We start from the raw sequence: 17,527 nt of genomic DNA on the forward strand, positions 1-17,527 counted from the left end.
TTGTGAATTCTCTGTTCAGTTCAGTACCCCAGTTTTTAATTGGGTTAATTAGAGTTTTAGTGTCTAGTTTCTTGAGTTCTTTGTATATTTTGGAGATCAGACCTTTGTCTGATGAGGGGTTGGTGAAGATCTTCTCCCAGTCAGAAGGCAGCCTTTTTGTCTTACTGACAGTGTCCTTTGCTTTACAGAAGCTTCTCAGTTTCAGTAGGTCCCATTTATTCATTGTTTCTCTTATTGTCTGTGCTACTGGGGTCCTACTTAGGAAGTGGCCTCCTGTGTAGCTGGCCTCTTTAAATCAACCAGTCCCATAAGACTATGAGGTTGAGCTCTGACAATTCAGAGCGAGGCACAGGACCCCTTTGCACTTGGAATAAAAGCCCAGTGGGGCCTCTGCTGGTTGTGCTTCCTTGGTTTGGCATGGCACCCTTTGGCAGAAGTAAAACTTTTTGCCTCACCCAAATGGTTTTGTGACCAATTTCTTGAGATTCCAGTCCCATTTCTAACAGAGAACAAAAATGTATGTCCATTGTGTTTGGCTTTTGCCCACACTTTATCTGAAATGTTACACAGAAGTTAGCGGTATCACATTGGTGTAACTTACCTTTTAGGTGCTCAGTAACCTGGAGGCTTATGCTAATATAGTCAGAGGGATAAAAGGGGCTATATTTTGCCCTGGCCCTCTAAGGTCAAGTAAATCCCAGAAGATTATAAATCATGTTGCTAAAAGAGGCCTACTTCTCCCTAGACCAAAATGACCCTGAGGACCTTAACCAGACTCAACAAAAAATGGTTAATTTTAGACAGCAATGTGTTCTTGAATACCCATCTTGGAAATATAGTCAAAGACTACTTTTTAAATATTTACTTTACAAACTAATGTGTATGTGTCTGTGCGAGGGTTTGTGTAGATGTGTGCAGGTGCCGGCCACGACCAGGGGAGCTAGAGTTGCATGCGGTTGTGAGCCACCCCTGCATGGGTTTGGGCAACCAAACTTGGGTCCTCAGCAAGAGCAGTGTGGGGTCTTAACTGCTGCAGTATCTATCTCCAATCACAAGGACTTCTTACGAGTCACTTACCAGAAACCCACTCCTCATGGGTCTTATTGCCTTACCCCACTTCAGAAAGATGTCTCCACCCCAGGACAAACAAGGACTTACTCCTTTTGAGACTCTGTGTGGACATCTCTAACCAATGAACTTGTCCTAGCATCTAAATCAGCAAAGCTTATTATTCATCTCACCTAGCGAGCCTAATTCCCAAAAATCCTGTTCAAGATTTTCTTGGGAATCTTGGAGCAGAGTATCAAAGCTTCTCTCTCTCCTGCCTTGGTGGGACTGTCTATCACACTCACCTAAAACTCTGGAATCCTGAGACCACTGAGAAAGACACCAAGAGAAAGAGAAACCACTGGACTTTTTGTATCCTAGAAGCCACTCAAGGGCTTCTTAAACTGTTTTCCATAATATGAAGGGGGAAGAGGGAGTTTTAATTGGGGAGGGGAGAAGAAGGCTGAGGGGGTAAAGGGAAGAGACACAAATACTAAGGATGTTTGAAACATCTTAAGGAATCATATTTTATTAACGAAAATTATATATAATACACATAAGTGTATATGTGTATACACTTATGTGTGCATATATGTTTATATACATATATAGCTTAAATGAAGTTATCTTTGGGGCTGACATGCTTCCCACAAGAGTCATAGACTATCTAGCAAAACCCCAGCACCAGGTATAAGAAACCTCTTTTCAAGTTGTTGGTTAAAGTAATCCATGAATCTCCCTTTTGCTGTTTCCCTAAGTTGTTTCTCAGAGGTTGAATAAAAGTCCCTATGAAGATAGCATACACCTTGGACACAGGACACAGCTGGATCTGACCTCACAGCTTCTTTCCTGTGGTCCAGCTCTTAAAGTACCAGAAGGGGCTGTGCAAGCTGCTAAGGAAGGGAACAACTGATGGTCCTGTCCAGTAGTGATACCTATGATACAAAGACCATTATGGCAAGCTGTTCCTGTCTTGGCAATAACCACACAAAGTTGGTCTTAAGGCCTATTCAAAGGGAGGAAGATCATTTTACTAGGCCAACATAATTCCTAACTGCATTCTAAAAGTTATCCTTATATCCATAAATAAGTGTAGCTTTCACCCTTTGCCAAAAAAGCTTCTCTTTACAGAAATAAAAGACCATCACAGAAAACCACAACTGACCAGAGATAAAAAAACATAATATAAACAGAGATAGCTAAATTTGGGGCGTCCAGATCCAACACATCTCTCTCTCCTACATAACTCCTACACCCAAGGTTTAGGGAACATCACAGAAGAGAGGGATGAAACATTGTAGGAGCCAAAGGAGACCAGGAAATCTGCTGAGATTGCATCTCCTAGAAATACAAGTAGGCAGGCTGTACCTATGCAACTTAATCATATGGCTGCCTAAAGAAGATCTGAATGGTGACAATACCAACAGACACGCTAGCATGGAAGGGTGGGATCTCACGAGGTCCTACCACTAGACAAAGACCTGCAGGCAACCAATGGCTGACGAAAGAGGGAGAATTAACCTTGCACAGGGATGAGCCCTCCAATACCCAATGTGAAATGGTCAGCACTGACATTATATATAAACAAACAACATGAAACTCAGCAGGTTATATTTATATATTTATGCATTTATATACATATGTGTAACAAAGAAAAAGAGGCTATCAAGAGTGAGGAGACACCATGTGGGAGGGGTGTGAGGGAGGGGATACAAGAGGAAAGGAAAGTGGGAAGAGGTATACTTCACTTTTTAAAAAGTCTTATAAACTGTTCTTCTGTAAACATCCTCCTCCGGGGATATCACTTTATGCCCGCTCCTCTGCCGCTGCAGTGCAGCTGAGCATTGCATTCTCCTTTTCTTTGGTTTCCCTGATCCCACTTCTCTCATCTATATGAACTTACTTTGTGTGTCCTCTGTCACCTGGGATCTCCCTGATTAGGACCTGCACTGACTATTCTGCTTATGTTGATATTTTGGCTCCTGCCTTCTTAACCATTTTGGAAAAATTGTATCCATTAGAACAAAGGGTATCAAGATGGAAATGGTCCTACATATGGAACCTCCAGGAGAAAATCTTTTACCTGGGACCCATGGATCTTCCTTCTCCCAACTATACCTCCAGCTGTGCGCTCCCTTTTTAGCATATACTTGAAGTAGACGCAACACGAAGAGTAGAAACCCAGTGAGAGAAATTCTAAAGTCTAGAAATGAGGCAGGTATTAGCTAAAGACTAAAGGGGTAATACCATGTTCCCTTTATCTTACCTGAACATATGACAAATGATTCTGATCCTCCCAACAGACCTCAGTGCACATGGGGAGGGGGGATGCAGGGGACACAGACCCAATGACCACACAAAGCACCAGCACTGGATGCTGTGGTGTTCCACCACAATATTATCTTGTTCAAACCCTGGATCCCATCCCTGCCTCAAGGCAGAGAGTGGACAGGGACAGAATGGACCTATAAGTTCAAAATATCAACTCATCTACAAAGGCAGAAACATCAGAATAGCATCAGATCTCTATCGGAAACCCTCGAAGTCAATAGAGAACAGAATGGTGTATTTCAAGCCTTGTAAGTAAATAAATGCCAACCAAGACTGCCGTGCCCTGCAAAGCTTTAAAATTTTGAGAGAAATGCAGTGTTTGAAGACAAGCACAAACTAAAGCAGCGTTAGCACTGCAGAAGACACTTAAAGAGACACTGTACACAAAGAAAGAAGAAAGTAAGCCTGTATACAACAGCACAGGAAAGGCATGTGAAGGACAGGTGAACCAAGGACAGGAAGAGAGCTAAGAAAAAAATCCTTCATTCTTGGGCATAGCAAACCTCCCAAACCCTTGTACTAATGGGCAAAGGACAAAAACAACCCAACCAACAAGGCAAACAACCAGCAAATTACAGAAGCCAACAGACCTCTCTCAATTAAAACCTAAAGTGTTAAAATGCCTCAATTCACCATTGAAAAGATGCAGATGATCTGACTGGATTATGAAACTATCCAACTGTCTGTTGCCTCCATAAAACAAACAACTACCACTGCCTGGAATCAAAGTAAACAAAAACTGAGACCAAGCTATGTAGACAGAGGGTGCTTGTGTTTCCCAGCTGCTCAGACCCGAAATCACCACACAGAAACTATATTAACTATGATATTGTTTGGTCAATAGCTTAAGTATATTTCTAGCTAGCTTTTACATCTTAAATTAACCCATTTCTAATATTTTATATTTTACCATGAGGATTATGGTTTACCAGTACTGGTGCATGGGTATCTTTCTCTTCCAATGGCTACATGGTGTCTCCCTGACTCTGTCTTCTTTACTTCTCTATCTGCTTGGAATTCCTGCCTTACTCAATTCTGCCCTGCTGTAGGCCAAAGCAGTTTTACTCATTAACCAATTCACAGCATACAGAGGGGACTCCCACTCAAAGCTGATGTAGCCATTCCAATCTCTGATAAAATATGACTGCAAAAAGAAGACATGATCATAAACACAGATGCATGACTGCAGAGATGGCTGAGTAGTTAATAACACAGGCTTCTCTTCGACAGGACCCAGGTTGGAACCCCAGCTTCCACACAGCAGCTCCTTCTGTTACACCATCTGTAATTCTGGTTTCAGGGGATGTGACACCTTCTTCCGGTCTTCATGAGCACCATGGTCTTCATGAGCATGTGGTACACACAGGCAAAACACGGATACACATGAAATAGGCCCCATTCTAGGCCTCAAATGAGTCTCAAGAAATCCAAATAAAGTCTTGTATTTTATAAGACCACAATGAAATAAAATTAGAATAGAACAGCAAGAGAAACCAGCGTAAGTGCATGAAGACATTGAAGAAGCCTGTGAACACACTCTGGAAAGAACAGTGTGTCACTGCAGAAACCTGACAGGAAACTTAAAGATTCTTAGAATGAAACAACTGAAACCGCGACATAACTAGAACGCTTGTGACACAGCAGGGCATTCTAACAGCAAAACCTACAGTGGACTACGTTTTTCTAAATCCCACCTCAGGGCCAGTGGGGTGGTGCATACCATTAATCTCGGCATTTGGAAGGCAGAGGCAGGCAGGTCTCTATGTATTTGAGGCCTCTATGTCTACATAGTGAGTTTCAGATAACCTGGGGCTGCGTAGTATAAAAAAGTAGAAGAGAAGAAGAAAAATCCCATCACGGGTTCAGGAGGTGGCTTAGTGCATGAAATATCTGCTATGCAAGTGGCATCTCCTGTGTCCAGATGGTTAGCACCCATATAAAACTGAGGTACAGAGTCACAGGTTCATAACCCCAGAGCTGTGGGAATAGAATCGTGTGATGGATGCTTCTGAACTAATTCAAACATCCTCAAATTCTCCTTTAGAATTTCCTTTTGAACAAGGCTACACCAATTGTCAAAGTCTTTCTCTTCTTTGTAGAAAAATCCCAAGGCCACAGAAGGATCCAGGTTCAGGATGCTCATTTGCTGTGGAGACTGCAGGCAATGGAAGGTCTGATCATCTACAATTTCACTTTCTTCAGTGTCCACAAAGGTCTGGGTTGTGTGAGGGTCCAAGAAAATCAGCTCATCGCCTAAGAATCCTATGAAATAATAGGCGTTATTTGGCTTTCCTCCTAAAGCCCCTAAAGACTGTGGCATCTTAAAACATTCTTTGAATGCTTCAATATACACAGGATTGATTTGGTTTATGCCCAGGTGAAGGGGCACAATGAGCAGCAGGGGTTTCCAAGCTGGGCACATGGTAGAGGGGCCTTTACTCTGATTGGAAGCCGTCAGAGAAGCAGGGGGGCTCTCATCAGCTGTGTCGGCTCCCACGGGAAGAACACAGCACATCTTCTTGATATCTTCAATGACCACTGTGTTATCCATTGACACATAAACAGCCAAGGAATTCCATTCGTCAAATAAAGCGAGTTTTTTTTAACACCTGCGCGACTGTATTTGGTCCAAACCATTCGCCAATTGATTTCCCTTCTCCTACACCCATTTGTGCCATCTGATGGATCGAATAGCAACAGTCTTTTCTATCTAGGAAACATTGCAGAATCCTTTGGTATTCTTTGGGCTGTTCTTTTTGTTTCTCCCAGTTCCAATCCCTTCCCAAGTGTCTACAGATAAGGGCTTGGGCCAGCATCATCTGTCCACAGCGTAGCATACATCCCCAGCCAGCATCAGATGAAGGGCCTGTTCCCCCAATTGGTGAAAATTTCCTTCTGTATGTAAACCATAGACGAGCACTTATATCAGACAACAGCTTAGATTTTTCTGTCTTCCAGAAACCCCAACAAGCCGGCCCCACATGTTACAAATGGCGCCAACGTGTGGACAACTGTATCCACATAAAGCCTGAGACAGCTTGGGAAGTAATTCTAGAACAAAATAACAGCATTATGCATGGTTTCTTGGTAGCAGCAATTTCTTGGGTCTGCGCTGCTTGCTAGAGGCAAGCAAATGCTAATGCAAATCTAAGAGAGGCTTCCTGACTCAGCTTTAGCTGCAAAATCCTGCAGCTCATTAAGAGGTCCTGCCACGAAACACTTAAATGGTGTTGGTGAAAAGCTGACCGCATGCTTTTCAATTTTCAGCTGTAGCAGGATAAAAACTGCACTGTTTTAAAATGCCAGCTTTCTGGGCTGTCCTGCCAGGGCAAACTCTGACTCTTTCAGGCAGGCAGTCCGATTGAGTGTGGTCTGTGAGCAGAATGCTGCAGCTTGCTGGCAAGGACCTTGAAACGCCATAGAGTTGTGGCAGTGAACACAGCTCTGGCTGGTACCTCAGCCACGAGGATCTAGCCGTCAAAGCCACAGCTTTCATCCTCTTCTTAAAGACTCAAGTGGTCAAAAAAAGAGAGATATACAGTAAAGAGAGATTCAAAGAGAAAAAAACCTCTAAATGGTTTACTATGTGTTAAAAATACATGCAGGTTAAAGGTTAAAGTTCTTAGGGTAAAAAGGGAAGAAAGAGAGTAGTTGGGTGTGGTAGAACACACCTTTAATCCCAATGCCCGGGAGGCAGAGGTACTTTGACCTCTGAGACTTTAAGGGACAGAGGTAGTTGACCTCTGTGAGTTCAAGGTGTGGTAGCACACACCTTTAATCCCAATGCCCGGGAGGCAGAGGTACTTTGACCTCTGAGACTTTAAGGGACAGAGGTAGTTGACCTCTGTGAGTTCAAGGTGTGGTAGCACACACCTTTAATCCTAGCACTGGGGAAGCAGAGACAGAAGGATCTCTATGAATTCAAGGACAGCCTGGTCTACAGAGTTATTCCAGGACAAAAATATACAGAGAACCTGTCTCAAAAAATAAAAGTAAAAATAAAAAAAATAGAGGTTAAAGTAAAGCCACACAAAGATAGAAAATACAAAGATAATCTTGATACTGCATGTTATTATGCTCTCTTTGAATTGTTTGAATGCTGAGGAAGGAGCAACAGCTGCTAAAGGACTGTTGTTTATAAATGCTGCTAAACTAACCCAAGATAGGTATTTTGAAAATACCTTGGCTTCAAAACTGAAGTCAAAAGGTTTGTTACTTTGGAGAAGAGATTTTGCTTTTGTTTCCACAGAAAATGAGAGGTTGTGGATTCATTCTGAGTTAAGAAAAATCCAGTATGATCAAGGAAGGCTACCTGAAAAATCGCCGACAGAAACAGATGGCCCAGATGTCTGAGTTCTTCATCCAGAACAGGTTCAAGACTGCTGCCTGAGATGATCAAGACTCACAGGATACTCCAGTCAGGACTTGATGATAATTCTAAATTTTCTTTAGGTCCCCATATGATTATCAGCGCCCCCAACCAGCAGGAAGTAGCCTAAAATACTACGCCCACATTCCCAACAAATGGACTATGGGTATTTTCTTTTGTTTTTTTTTTTTAAAAAAAGAGGGAAATGGTGTGCGAGAATTGTCTGTATTCTATCAATCATATTTTAATAAAACACTGATTGGCCAGGCAGGCAGTATAGGCGGGAAAGCCAGACAGGAAGTAGGGGTGGAGCAAAGAGACTGGGAGTTTTCTGGGACACAGGAAGTTCTCTCGCCACTCCTGCGCAGACCACCGAAGAGGCAGCATGTAACTTGCCCAGCTGAGAAAGGTATGGAGCCAATGTGGCTAATGTAGATAAAGATAATGTGGTAACATAAGTTATAAGAGCTAATAAGTAGCCTGACCTAATGAGCCAATCAGTTTATAACCTTATGGAATCTTGTGAGTGATTTTCTTTGTTGCTTGCCGGCTGTTGGGGTACTGGGAGGGACAGAAACCCCAACAAGCCGGCCCCACATGTTACAGAATCTGGCAGATCTGGGAAACTCACCAGCCATCCAGCCTAGTCAAAATAGTGAGCTCCACATTCAGTGAGTGACTCTGTCTCAGGAAAACACTCAGCTCTGCTCCCACACATGTAGGCAAAGGAGAGTGCAACACACACACACACACACACACACACACACTGCAAATGACACTCTGTACTTCAAGGTCTTAGAAAAAAACAAATCCAATCTCAAAGCAAACCTGTAACCAGAACTATATGCTTAATGGGGAAAAACAAAGTGTTTCTTGTAGAACAAAAGTGACAAAGAGTGTTACACTTCCAATCTTATTTAACGGTGCTCAAACCCAGAGCTAGGACAACATAGGAAAATGACATAAAAAGGGTATGTTTAGGAAAGAATTCAAATCGTCTCCATTTGTAGACAACGTGACTCCATACTTAAGAGATGCTAAGGACTGAGTCTGAGAGATGGCCAGAGGTAAAGAACACTTGCTGTACAGTAGAACCAAGCCTGTTAGTGGAGGCATGGGTGAGCCAGCCCCGAAACTGTCAGCCTGAAGGAGCTGTCCCCATCACCCATATGCTGTCCCCCTGCAACCGCCGATCAACACCCGAGGCAGGTGGGCGCACTGACCCTGAGGTCACAAGAGCAGAACTGTCCCTGGCTCCCACCAGCTGCAACACCTCACTAGGGCAGCACAATAGAGCCAACCCTGTTAGCGGGGGTCTGGGCAAGTCGGCCCCAAAGTTGTGAGCATGGGAAAACTGCCCCCATTACGCTTCTGTCTTGTGGCAGCATGAACGGGGGGAGAGTTGTTCCCCTTTCCCACACCCATCAACACCCAAGGCAAGTGGGAGAATGGGCCCGAAGGTCACAGGAGCAGGAGAGCTGTCCCTGCCCCCCACCGGCTGCAACATTTGGGAGAGCAGGCCCTGCATCTCACCTGGGTAACGCAATAGCGGCTCAACCCTGTTGGCGCAGGTGTAATTGAGTAGCTCCAAAGTTGTAAGCATTGGAGAGTGGTCCCTAATACTTGTCTGTCACGCAGCAGTGTGGGTGGGAGGGAGGCGCCCCCTTACTTCTCACCCCTTACCACCTATGACAGACAAGAGAGCTAACTCTCCCCCTTGCCACCTGCAGCACTCAGGAAAGCAGGCCCTGCTCCTTGCCTAGACAGCAGAGCTGGCACAGTGGTTAGAGGTGAGGGTGACCCAGACCCAACATTAAGAGCAAAGGAGAGCTGTCCTCATTACTCATCTGCCATGCAGCGATATGAATGAAGGAGACATTCATTCCCTCCCACACCCATCAATGCCTGAGACAAGTGGAGGAGTTGGCCCTGGGACCATAAGAGCAGGAAGGCTGTCCCAGTTCTTCACTGGTTGTAATACTCAGGAGAGTGGCCTCTATACCTCACCAGAACAACACAACAGAGCTGGCACTGATGCTGTAGGTATGGGAGAATCGACCATGATGGCCTTAAAGCAATAGAACTGGTCCCACCCCTCACTAATGCTGAAAAAGGTGAATTAGTCAGGGCGATACTGAAGAACTCACCCTAGTGATGAGGACAGGGAAGAACTAGCAGGCAGACTAACCGTACAGCTGCCCTGGTCCAGAACCAGGGTTATAACTTGGCCTGCCCCAACATCTACCCCATCAATGATCTACTGGAGCACATGAAGGAACCTGACCCGCACACCCAAAGCTTCAGGGTCTCCACGACACAGGACAACAACAGGATATTGGGAGGAGTCCCAGTGTGGGTACGGCGTCGAGAGAGGAATAGAAACTAGAAGCCTCAAACCAGGCCAATGACTTTTTGCAGTGGACACTTAGAATAAAGATCCAAGGACAAAGGGGTTTACTGTGTGACTCACTCTAGCTTCCAGGATGACATTTTTAAACTGTTTCCTTTTTCTCTTAAATTTTATTTTATGAGGGTACAGGGGCAGAGGGTGGATGTGGGGGACAGGGAAATAAATGGGATCAAGATACATGATGTAAAAGACACAAGATAAATAAAAATAATTGTTGCCTTACAGTAGATCCAAGCTTGGCTCTCAGCACCCACATGGTGGCTCACAGCCATCCATAACTCCAGTTCTAGGGGACCTGAAGCCCTTTAATGGTCTCTACAGGTACCACACACACACACACACGGTGAACATGTATACATGCAGGTAAACACCCATACACATAAAATTAAATCTTGAAGAAAAAAACCCTTAAAACTCTACCAAAAACTCTTACCAAGGCAGTAGGATACAAAAGAAATAAACAGACAGTAACTTTTCCAGACACCAATAATAAATTGGCCAAAGATGAAATTAGAAAGAAAAAAATGCCATTCATAATATCCTCAAAAATAGGTGAATTAATGCAAAGACAGCTGTCTTACCTAGTGTATAATTCTATGTGGCCCCTTTAAAATTCCAATGACATTTTGCTCCAGAACTACAAAAAAAGATTTCTAAAATCATATGGAAGCAAAAAGCAAAATATTAAGAAGCAGTCTGAGTAGTCAAAGCCACACTAAGCTCAAAGAGGGACACTGCGGTTATCACAGCACCCAGTCTGCAGTTACTCTACAGAGCTATAGTGATACAATCAGCATGGCAATGGCATAAGAGCAAATCAGTGGACAAAGCAGAGGACCAAGGGGGCAAACCCATAGTTACAGCTACATAATCCCTAACAAGAGTCAAAATACACACTGGAGAAAAGGTCTTACATGGCAAGGGAAACAGACAGCTAACAGAATGGCAGAAAATCTTTACCAGTTACACTTCAGATGAGGGGTTAATAACCAGAGTTTACAAAACTAAACAGCAAGGGAATACAGCTGTCAAACAACAAGTGAGCTGAAGAGGAAGTTTTCAAAAAAGAAACACAAATGGCCAATAACTATTTTTTTAAAAAGTATTCAATGTCCTTCACCATCAGAAAAAGTGCAAGTCAGAAGTTCTCTGAGACAAAGCCTCCCTCCAGTCAGAACGGCCATCATCAAATCTAACACGCCGGAGAGAATGTGGAGAGAGAACCCTTTTCTACTGTCGGTGGTAGAAGTACCATATGATCCAATAGTTCCATTTCTGGGCATATATTGAAAGGCCTGCACACCCTACAATTGAGGTGTTTATTTGCAGCCTCGTTCACTCTAGTAAAGAACTGGAACCAATCTATTTACAGATGGAATCTGTCTATTAACAGATGAAAAAATATAATCACCAAATTATCAGGGAAATAGGAGTTAGAATGCATAATAGTGAGCAAGGCCACTCAATCTCAGAGGGGAACACGTATTCTTATATTTAGAACCTAACAAATATATATAAATATGTATATGTAAACAAATGTACATACAGTATGACACATAGAAGTAAGAACAAGGAAGGATTGCTATATAATGAGTTATTATATAAAGCTAAGTGGTTTCCTAGCTGTAACTCTGCCATCAGCTTTTCTGTTTGGGTGGTAGACAAGTACATAAAAAATATTTGATAAATGAAGTGTAAAATCCATTGTGAAACTCGGAATAGCTGATTAACTACAAAGCTCATTGAAATGGATAGACTTTGGGTCTGGTTAATTTTGGTGTGTGATCTTTTCTATTTGCATTGTTTTTATAATAAAATTTATTTTTAAAGTATATACACACACATTTGGGATAGTCCCTTTGAAAAATAATGCTAAATAAAATTGGATATTATATGTGAAAGAATGAAATTCTTTATCTCTCACCATGCACAAAGACCAACACAAAATGGACCAAAGGCTTTGATGTAAAACTTGAAAAAAAAAAACTTGAGATTGTTGGAGAGACACAGGGAAAATACTTGAGGATTTCTTTAAGGGCAAAATCATCCCTAGAGTTGACAAATGGGACTGCCTGAAATGAAAAAGCTCCTTTTAGGAAGGAAAAAGTTACTTGAGCGAAGAGGGAGACTATGGGATGAGAAAAAGTCTTTGCCAGGTCTACATCTGACATATTAAAAAAAAAAGTCATCTGATAAATGAGCTAATGAACTGAACAGATTATTCTCAAAGGAAGAAGTATAAATGCCCAATAAGTGATTGAAACCCGTGTTCAACATCTTCAACATGTTTAGCCATCAAAAATGCAAATAAAAACTGTTTGACCATCTATTTCACCCTAGTCAGAATGGTTACCAAGAAAACAAATGGTGCTGAGGATGCTGGGAAAAAGGAATATTTATACACTCTGGTGGGAGCAAGTCGGGTGCAGCCACTATGGAAATCCTCACAGCAGAAAGCAGAACTACCATATGATCCAGTTATTCTACTCCTGGGCATATATCCAAAAGACTGTGAGTCAGTGCATCATGGAGATACAATAGCCCAGGATGGAACTATGAGAGAGTGGATGGAACTAGAGAAATAAACCAGACTTGGAAACAGTATTTTCTCTTATTGGTGGAATCTAGATTTAAATTTAAATGTACATGGATAAATAGATGGATGGACAGAAAGGTTCTAGTTAATATAGAAGAACTATGAACGTGGAGGACGAGGCCCTAGAGGTTGATAATAGACAGACAGATAGATCTGATGGGAGAGATAGACTGAAGGATTAGGAACGTGGAGGAAGATACCCAACAGTCAATGGCAGGATGCAGTGAAGAAGGGCCTCCGCAGTCCGACCTTTTCTGAGGGGATCATGCTTCCAGTGCTATTCCTGTGCCCCCTCATGCAGTACATATCCTTGTTTCTGTTATCCTTGGCATATGTGACCCAGGTGGACTTCTGGTTGGTTCTGTCAGTATCAAAAGGGGTGGTCACTCAAGCTCCCAGAACGAACCTCCCTCTTACTAGCCTCCAGCTTTGCAATTAATTTCAAGACTTGCTCTTAGCCAGGGAGAAAGGACCAGGCTCCAGAGCTCCAGATCGGTTGGGTTCCAGCTCCCAGGCCTGGGGTGTCCTCTACCCTCAAAGTGGCACTTCCTACAAGCCTTCACTAGTCCTAAGCACTTACTCGCTGTAGGAAGTCTTACAGCTAGTGGTTACCCGCCCACTAGAGGCAAGGCCTCTTATCTTATACATGCTGATGCAGAGCCTGCGTCCAGCCTCTTTTCTGACCTCTCTGTTCCGGTTGTGGATTTTAGTTTCTGATCTCCATTCCAGCGAGGATTCTTATTTGTGGATGGGATAATAGATTAGTATGAGTTTACTCACACTAATAATAATAATGAGTAATAATGAGTAATAGAGTGAATACTTGTGAGTTATTTATAGGCAATTGCATAGGTATAGATACTTGTATACTGATACAAAGTTAAATTATATTAAATATTGTATGCATGCTTCAACCTCTGCTTAAAATATTTTTATATATTGATACATATTTATCGTATTGCAATGTACATTTCTACCTCTGATCAAGATACGTATACATTGTTTATATTTTGAAGTCATTGGCCTCATTTGTTACACAATTGCTTATTGTATAATATCTAATATAAAGTCTTAGTCTTTAAGTTACATAGGAATTAAACATTACAGATCAATAGTCATCTATGTTTGTCATACTTCTAGTTATACTAATAAGGTTCTTTAGATTTATAAAGATTATATTTTGTATAGATAGGTAATCTTCAACTGCTTCAAAGAGCTGTAGAATATGGCATTTAAATACTTAGGGTTTTGTGGACATGAGACACAATTGCTCCTGGTAGCACTGATCTATTCCCAAGAGAATGTTGAGCACCAAAGACACTCCACTTGGAGCTTGTTTTTTTCTTGGCAAAACTGGCCTTTGGGCAAAGAAATGCTCATGCCTCAACCATTAACAAGATATATAGTATCTGGAAATGGATAAGCAGAACTGTCAAATCTTGCCAAGACAGGTTTGAAAATTCTTCTGCCTTTAAAAATGGTCTGTCAGTTATTTTAGGCCTTAGCCAAAGTTGGTTGCTTTAGCATTGCAAATGACATTTTGGGTGACTGTCCAGGTAGCCAGTTGTCTCTGTCATTTGTTGCACATTTTGGAAGTTGCTTGATTGCACTTCCTGCTTAGTCAAGTAATATTTTCCTTGTTGGGTCTCTGATGGGGTTGAAGACTAGATTAGTTGTAGTTACTTTTCTCTCATGACTTGGACAAGTTATCTACTATACCAGACTTATACTAGTTAGAATAGGATAATTATTAAATGCATTTGGTTCTTATTGTATATAATTTTGTATTAGGCTTAGAACTCTCTTATTTAAACAAAAGGGGGAGGTGCTGTAGGAAGTCTTATAGCCAGTGGTTACCCGCCCACTGGTTGAAGCCTTTTATACTATATATGTTGATGCAGAACCTGCGTCCAGCCTCTCTGTTCCAGTTGCAGATTTCAGTCTCTGATCTCCGTTTCCAGCAGAGGATTCTGATTTGTGAGTTTACCCCTAAATAAATAACCATCTATTTCTCAATTCTGAGCTAGCGTGGGCTTTCTTTTAAGTGTCCTTCTTCACTCACCCTTCCAGAACTATTTCCTCACTTGCGTCACAGAATCCTAAATGATGGCACAGCAAGCGGCCTTAGAGGTGGTTGTGGTTTGAATGTGAAATCTCCCCCAACATTCAGGCATTTGAACACTTGGTCTCCAGATGATAGTGAGGTTTGAGGGAGGTTGTGGAACCCTTGGGAAGTGGATCCTTGCTAGAGGAAATACATCACTCACTGGGGAGTGGGTTTTGACGTATTATAGTGTTGTGCCTATAGTCTAATCCCCCCCCTCCCAACCACAAAGAGACCAGATCCAATGCAAAAGCAAAGAGTTAACTTGGGTCTTCTGTCCGTCCAACACAGGTGGTGGAGTAGGAGGGACCCCGAGCTGCAGTGGGGCAGAGTATATATTGGGGTAGAGCAAAAGGGTTATCTGGGGATCTGGTAGTTGCATAGTAACAGTCTCAGGAGTGGCACACCTGCGGGCTGTGTCCTGAGCTGATTGATCAGCAGCAGCTGCAAAAGGGTTGCTGTACCGGGAGGCCAGGGGTGGGGATGGGGATGAGGTTACTGCATTCCACCATCATCAATAAAGCACATCCATAACCTACCAGCTAACTTCTGATTGGTTCTGTACCACATGGAGGACACCTGGAAGCTTTTTTGCAGTAATCAGGGCAAGGTCGGACAAGGTAGAGCACAGCTGGGGCTCAGCACATCCTGCTGAGTGAGGGACCTACATCTTGCTGCTTCTTTTCTGCAGTCTGTCATGACTGTCGGGGGGGGGGGGCTGAATGAGGGTCTGGGCCCTTCAATAGCTTGGCCCCACTTCTTATTTCCTCTTTGCTTCCAGACTGCAGAGGCAATGCATCTGGCCAGTCTCCTGCTCTTGCTGCCACACCTTCTCCAGCATCCTCCCCAGTGTGCGCCAGGTGAAAGGCTGCTTTCTGCGGGTCTTTGTCCAGAAGAAATGGAACTGATAGAAAGACCATGTTTCCCTCTCTTTGTGCACAAACACCAAGACTGAGGGTAACATGTCAGGTTGGCCTTTCCATTGAGCCACCCCATACAATGCCACATTGGGCACAGACCCACATGCTGTGGCCACATCCAGCACAGTGTAGCAAGACGAACCTTGAAAGCCCTCTCTCACGGCAGCTTGTAGCATGGCCATAGGGCTGCCCTGATCGTCATTAGTGCCTTTAGAAATAGCCTGTGGTCTCAGAGACAAATGCTCAAAAGGAAAAAGAAAAGTCTCTGTAGATCTGGGAAAGACAGAGGAGCCTAAAAAAAATGTAGATCATGTTACGATGTTAGAAGTGGGAACTGCTAAGGTTTGTTTTTGATCATGATTAAATGTAAGAGAAAAGGTTTCCACTCTCTGGCTTCCGGCTCCGCTTCTGTCTCCTAGACTCTTTCTCTGATTGTGCAGAGGGGCTGTTGTCTGGGAGCCGGAAGTCAGAGAAAGAATGGAGGACAGCCGCTGCTTTTTAAAAGAGAGAGAGACCACGCTCCAATGGGCTGGTATCTCAGCGGCTATTGGCTGAAGGAGCAGAAGGAGCTCCCACAGCAAGTTTTGGGTTCAATGAGACCCTATCTCAAAAAATAAGGTGGAGAGTGATAATGAAAGACTCCTGACATTGATCTCTGACCTTTACATACACATATGCATGCACACACACACATACATGCAAATAATAAAAGTGAGTAGCAGAGGCAGGTTTACCCTCGGCCTGAGACTTGTCTCCTTGTAACCACAGACCATGACTCTCCCTCCACTTTCTCAATTCTTCCAGCACCTGGGACTTAGACTTGCCTTCACTGCAGGCTGCTTCTGGGCTCCTGTATTTCTGGGTACTACAATGTGATACTCTGAAGTTTTGATAACAGGGTCCTGAGCCAGGTAGGGCACTTCCAACCTGAGGCTTCATATAGCACACTTAATGTGGACACGTCAGGTCCAAATGCTCAGTTCACTCTCCTCTTTGTTTCTCACGGCACAACTTCATACCTGGAAGCCTGAACACAAGGACTTGGTGGCTGCACAGCTGCAACCATCATCCGATGCACCTCTTGACAGATGACAGACAGCAGGGCATGTCTCATTCATCAGCCAAAGAACTGCAGGCTCCAGTACTGCATGGGTCCCCATGGAGAGGAGCAGCACAGGCCTGCTTCTGGGGAAAAGGAAGGTGAGGGAGAAGAGGCTACAGGCAAGTTGAGCAGAATGGATATCTGCATCCACCAGTATCTGCACACAGAATGGGTACACGCATCCACCAGTATCTGCACACAGAATGGGTACATGCATCCACCAGTATCTGTACACAGAATGGGTACATGCATCCACCAGTATCTGCACACAGAATGGGTACATGCATCCACCAGTATCTGTACACAGAATGGGTACATGCATCCACCAGTATCTGCACACAGAATGGGTACATGCATCCACCAGTATCTGTACACAGAATGGGTACCTGCATCCACCAGTTCTGCACACAGAATGGATATCTGCATCCACCAGTATCTGCACACAGAATGGGTACATGCATCCACCAGTATCTGCACACAGAATGGGTACATGCATCCACCAGTATCTGCACACAGAATGGGTACATGCATCCACCAGTATCTGTACACAGAATGGGTACCTGCATCCACCAGTTCTGCACACAGAATGGGTACCGACATCCATCAGTTCTGCACACAGAATGGGTACCTGCATCCACCAGTATCTGC

General features: G+C 43.5%; 1 protein-coding gene and 1 pseudogene across 1 annotated transcript in view; both read right to left on the minus strand.

Moving 5' to 3' along the window:
- Positions 1-17,527, minus strand: part of Dlg5 (discs large MAGUK scaffold protein 5) — a 136,120-nt gene that overhangs the window by 1,860 nt on the left and 116,733 nt on the right. The window lies entirely within an intron of this gene.
- Positions 1,696-6,362, minus strand: LOC125395211 (cysteine protease ATG4A pseudogene; annotated as a pseudogene).

Source organism: Myodes glareolus, chromosome 12 (assembly GCF_982192425.1).
Source record: "Myodes glareolus chromosome 12, mMyoGla1.1, whole genome shotgun sequence".
Classification (NCBI taxonomy): Eukaryota; Metazoa; Chordata; class Mammalia; order Rodentia; family Cricetidae; genus Myodes; species Myodes glareolus.